The sequence below is a fragment of the Lolium perenne genome, chromosome 4, assembly GCF_019359855.2.
Source record: "Lolium perenne isolate Kyuss_39 chromosome 4, Kyuss_2.0, whole genome shotgun sequence".
In the NCBI taxonomy this organism is placed as follows: domain Eukaryota; kingdom Viridiplantae; phylum Streptophyta; class Magnoliopsida; order Poales; family Poaceae; genus Lolium; species Lolium perenne.
In genome coordinates, this window is record NC_067247.2 from 181,373,289 (window position 1) to 181,378,684 (window position 5,396).

General features: G+C 44.2%; 1 long non-coding RNA gene across 1 annotated transcript; it reads right to left on the bottom strand.

Annotated features, from left to right (window-relative positions):
• Positions 1 to 3,232: 3,232 nt before the first annotated feature.
• Positions 3,233 to 5,396, bottom strand: LOC127294483 (uncharacterized). Its single transcript, XR_007846664.2, has 3 exons — positions 5,057 to 5,396; positions 4,014 to 4,104; positions 3,233 to 3,847 (listed from the first exon to the last, which is right to left on the bottom strand). It is a non-coding gene; the product is annotated as an uncharacterized lncRNA (long non-coding RNA).

The window sequence follows — 5,396 nt, forward strand, 5'->3', positions numbered from 1 at the left end:
TCATTAGGAGAGTCAAAGAGGGAGGTAGAGGGAGTGGAAATGGCGATGGCGGCCACTCCCTCTCCTTCCTTGTTGGAGCGCTTGTCCTCATGCTCTCCATCTTCATCGGAGGAGTACTCTTCTCAAATGATGAAGGCTTTAGGCTTCTTGTTGCAGGAGACCTTGTCGTCATCGGACCTTGGGGAGAACTTGGAGAATCCTGTGGAGAGTGGCTTGTACCTATCCTTTGGGATAAGGCTTCCACCATGATCTTCTCTTCTCTCAAACATACAATCCGCGACAAAATGATTCTTGTCACCGCAATTGTAGCATGTTCTTCCCTTTGTCCCTTCTCTTGGGCTCTTGGAGAGTCTTCTTGGAGAATCACGTGATCTTCTTGGTCTTGTGTTTCGGGACATGTTTCCATCCCAAAACTTATTGGCGGCGAGAGCCATGTGCTCATGGTAGTTGAGCTTGAGATCATCCGAACCCCACTCAACGGGATCCTCATCACTTTCACTAGCTTCATGCACCTACATATTTAATGCAAGGTTGGGCTTGCGGGAGTTGTGGGCGCTAGCAACAAGATCCTCCGCATTCTTCTTGGAGATGTCCAAAGCGATGACCTCGCTAAGGACTTCATCGGATGTCATAGCACGGAAGGAGGCGTTTTGGCAGATGGCCGTCAACTTCACTTCCTCATAAGGGAGGAGAGCATTGTAGAACTTGCGCTTGATCCAATGGTCATCCACGAACATTGCTCCAAGATCTTGCATTTGTACGGCAAGAGCGATGAGGCGCCGATACATTTCTTCGGGGGTCTCTCCTTCAATCATGACGAAATTGTCGGCAATGTTGTTCACTTCATCAAAACGAGAGCTTTGGATGCTTGCATTGCCGAGGAAGAGCTTCTCAAGTTTGTCCCATGCTTCCTTGGCGGTCTTGAGCGAGCGGATATGAGCACGGTCCTTGGGGGTGATGGCCATATGAATCATGTTGATGGCAGTGGCGTTGAGTTGGTCATCCACCACATCTCTTCTTGTCAATTTCTTGGGATCTCGTGGTGAATAGCCCTCCTCAATGATACACCAAAGCTCGGTAGAAGCGCTGCGCACATGAGAACGCATTAAGAATTGCCAATTCTCAAAGTTGTTTGACCCGAGTAACGGCGGTGAACCATGCGACAAGATATGCGGCATTGGTATCGGAACGTTGATGGTGTAATCATTTGGTGGTGGCACCGCATGATAACCCCCTTGACGTTCCGCAACCGGTGTGTCATCATCCTTCCCTTTTGTTGAAGTGCCGGTATCCCCAACCCCTTCCTTTTGTGAATCTTTTGTCACTTCCGCGACAAAATCAACAAGAGGAAGAGTGTTAGCTTTTGGTGGCGGATCCTCGGCACTTGCTTTTGGTGGAGGGTTTGGTTTTTGTACAACTAACTCCATCATCATCGCCTTCATTTGGGCAACGATGGATGACTCCAATTTCTTGAGGTCATCCAACGTAGCTGTCGTGGAATCGATGGGCGATGATGGAGCGGGTGGCACAAGGGAAGGTGACCCATTCTTATCCTCCTCTTGTTCGGCCATTTCTTAGGCGGTAAAGCCCGAGCAAGAAAACCTTGCTCTGATACCACTTGAATGGATCGTAGCAAACAAGAGGGGGGGTGAATGGCGCTACGGCAAGTTTTAGTCTTTTTCAAGTTTTATGCAACGGAAGGTAAATGTGTGACTTTTAGCAATGGGGGTGATCCTACAATGAATATCGGACGAGTGCAACAAGTAAAGGAATCAACAAGATAACGAGAGTAAGGAGTGAGACAACCGGGGGGCGTGTGGGGACCCCGGACTAACGGTCCGAAATTCCCTGTTATGTATACAGTTCACGATCCCATGATCAGTGCGCCGTGAACACATAACCGAACTGATATCAAATTACACCATCCAATTACAAAGCGGAATAAGAAAATTACAACATGGTCACATGACCGATAAATACATAATAGCCTCGAAGGGCCTAACTAAACATCAGAGTAGCATCATCACTTCAGCAGCGCAGTACCCAAGTTATCTGCCATAACCCTACAGGCAACTGACTGGGAAGACGTTCCTAGCTCGCATAGACGTCGCCAACTCCTTCTTCATCTGTCGAACTCCTTCAAGTCTGGCCAAGTAAATAGCCAGGGACAAAGCCGTGAGTACATTTGAATTGTACTCGCAAACCATCAAGAAGGTGATAACAATTCTAACTAAAGAAGACAAGAGAGGAAGAGTAGTTTCTCTTGTGGATTTAGCATGTGGAAGAGAAGAGATGTTTTTGGTGGAGATAGCATCCCAACTTCTCAATCGAAGGGGACACTCCAAGAATTTATCTGAGACATCTCTATTTCTCTATTGAAGAAGAGTTCCTCTACATGAAAACACTAGGAAGGGTCACCCGCTTTTGTTTCATTTTCCTCGACCATCTCCACATGGTCGGCACAACATCTTTCCCGTACCCTTCCGGTACTTCCAATACACATTTCCTTTGGAAATCATTTTCAAAACCAAAACTCGACACAGCTCTGTAACGGCCATCCCAACCGTCCATGACCGCGGACGCGGCTATTCGAATAGTTTTGACTCTGCAGAGTTTGCACACTTTCACCACAACTATCCGGATACCTATCGTGTGGGCATCATCCCCGCATAACGACATATGCCACGACGGATACCCGGACATAACCTTTCGCCCATTCGACTTAACACGAGGTCCTACCCTATGGAGTATGTACCTCCCCGGCACCGTGGCAGCTCACCTCCTCTTGAGCGTGGCTCCACCGCCAAGCCAGGAGACCCATAGAGTCTTCCGGACGGGTCAGCCCCGAAGGCCTCCCGTTATACTATTGTCCCAACCATGACAACCCGGACTCGGGGGTAACCGTACCCTTGTATAGTTGTGCGGTGCCTCATGCTAAGAAGAACAAACGTCAAGTTAAGCCCCGTGCCCACGTTGGAGTAGCTATGGTTGCGCTGTTTAGTTGTTCCGGGCGAATACAAAGAACCATGTGTCGTTTTTCTCAAAACCCAAGTCACACACACATTCCTTTTCTCAATCATCTTTGACAAGATCCTTTTTGCCTTCATAAACCATACACTTGGGTAAGGTTATCTTACCCAAGGTTTTCATAAACATTTACAACAAGGTAAACCTTGAGGGGTTCCCAACCTAAAGTTTCATGAGTTGAACTAATACAGCACTATGGCCGAGATGAGGGTCATCACGCCATTGAGGGTATGAAAAAGAGGTATTGGAGTGGATCATACTTGCTTGAGCTAAGCATGTATTATGACAACACAAGAGGAAAATATACTTTCAGATTTGTGGTGCTATCTAACCCAATCAATAGATAGGGATGAGAATTGACCAACACCAACACCATTAAGGGAATCAGGCATACTCATCACAATTTGAGAATACACCAAAAACATGGTATTGATACATCTACACTAGAAGGGATGTAGTATGAATCTTGTCCCGAGGTGGAACATATTCAAGCTAAATATAGAAAACAAGTTGGATAGCAATGGCCATGATACCATACACCCAACCAATTACCAAGACCTTGACAAGATAAAACTACTAGAGGTACCATGCTTGCATCCAAGCATAGATGACAACAATATGGAGATCATCACACATAGAACCAAGATGCTATTGATAGCACAAGATGACATCCAAAGAGACATCATATCAGAGATCAAAAGATGGCTTTCCTTGGCTTATTTGTCCCCGGACTTCTTCAACTCCATAAATATAAGAATCCCAACAATATAAATAAAATCCTCGTCCGATTCCACTTCTTCTTCTCCGGAATTGTTCGCATCTATCGCCGGAAAATATAAAAGGAACACAATCAATCACATTGCATCAACAAGACAACATTCATCAATCAACAACTAACCATGCAGCCAAGGTATAACATACTAAGGACCTATAGATACCACAAAACAACTTTAAGAGTTTTAGTTTAGAAAACCCCATTTATTTACCTAGTAAAGGTATGAGTGCATCACAACTTAGCAATTGCCTCTCTCGGGTATCACCATGGTATAAACCAAATATCCCCTGGTAGATAACATCCTAAAGAGGACAAGTGCATTAGTTTGACATCAAATACATTCACAAAGCATTTTCAAACATTTTTGGAAAAGTAGAAAACAGTTTTCCTAACTTAATTTGTTCCCATAACACTACAACCAAAATAGGAAGCAAACCATATTCCACATCATTTGAAAACTTAAGCAAAACAAAAGAGCTAATGTTAGGTTGCAGAGGTTTTGTTTTGCAAGCATAAAACAAAGGTTGCCCACCTCTACTAAAAAGAGTTGGTCAAGGGTTTTAGATAAACCGAAAAGTTTTGTTTCAACAATGCATGTCACACATAAACATTACTAACAGCAACAAATATCTATGAACAGAGACTAATAATATTTTTCCTAGATAGCCAGTACTAATACAAGACTAACCCAATTGGAATCACTCAAAAAGGTTGAACCTACAATTTTAGGACCTTGCTTGAATCTGACTGTACAGAAAACAAGATCTGTATGCCAAAAATTGTAGAAAAATCCTAAAAATATGAGGTCAATTGCATCTGAAAGGTATTGACAATACGGTTCTAATGCAATTGGTTTCACTCGCAAATTCATCTCCAAGCTCATGGTATAAACAGACAAAGTCAGATCTGACCAGAAATTGATCTATGAATCATTTCAATTCTATGTGGTTATTTGAGGTGAGACCAACGGCAAAATGAAGCTAATGGAGAGGGCTTTCATCCCCAGTTGAGTTTGCTCAAAAAGGTTTTGTAAAACTAAACAAATCTAACAAACAGTGAAACAGCATGTTTTCAGAACTTTAATTACTTAGGAATATCTGCTATGAATTTGAGGATGAAACCAACGCCAAGTTGTAGATCTTTTCATAAGCTAACCGTGGAATTTTGGATCACTCGATTTGGAGCTGTACGCGAGTTTTGGTGGATTTTACAAGTTCGTACCAGAATCTGAAACAGCAAGATGAAAGAAATTACTGCAAGGTTTTGGACGAATTTTGGTCAAGAACTTCAGATCTGAGGATAGGTGAAGCTTCTCCATGCTTGGACCAACATGTACCTGCATCAAGATCCAAACTTAGCAAGGGAGGAAGAAGAAGAGGAGAGAAAACCATCTAGGATTGGGGAGAAGAAGGAGAGGGATGCTCTCATGGAGAGGGGGAGCTTGAGGGAGGGGGAGAGCTTCATCTTGGAGAGCTTTTCATGGCCATGGCCGGCCATGAAGCTAGGAGGAGCAGCAATTTCGTGGGGAGAGGTAGGAGGAGAGTGTGTGGGAGTGGAGGAAAGAGTGGGGTGTGGATAAGTGAGAGCAAGTGAG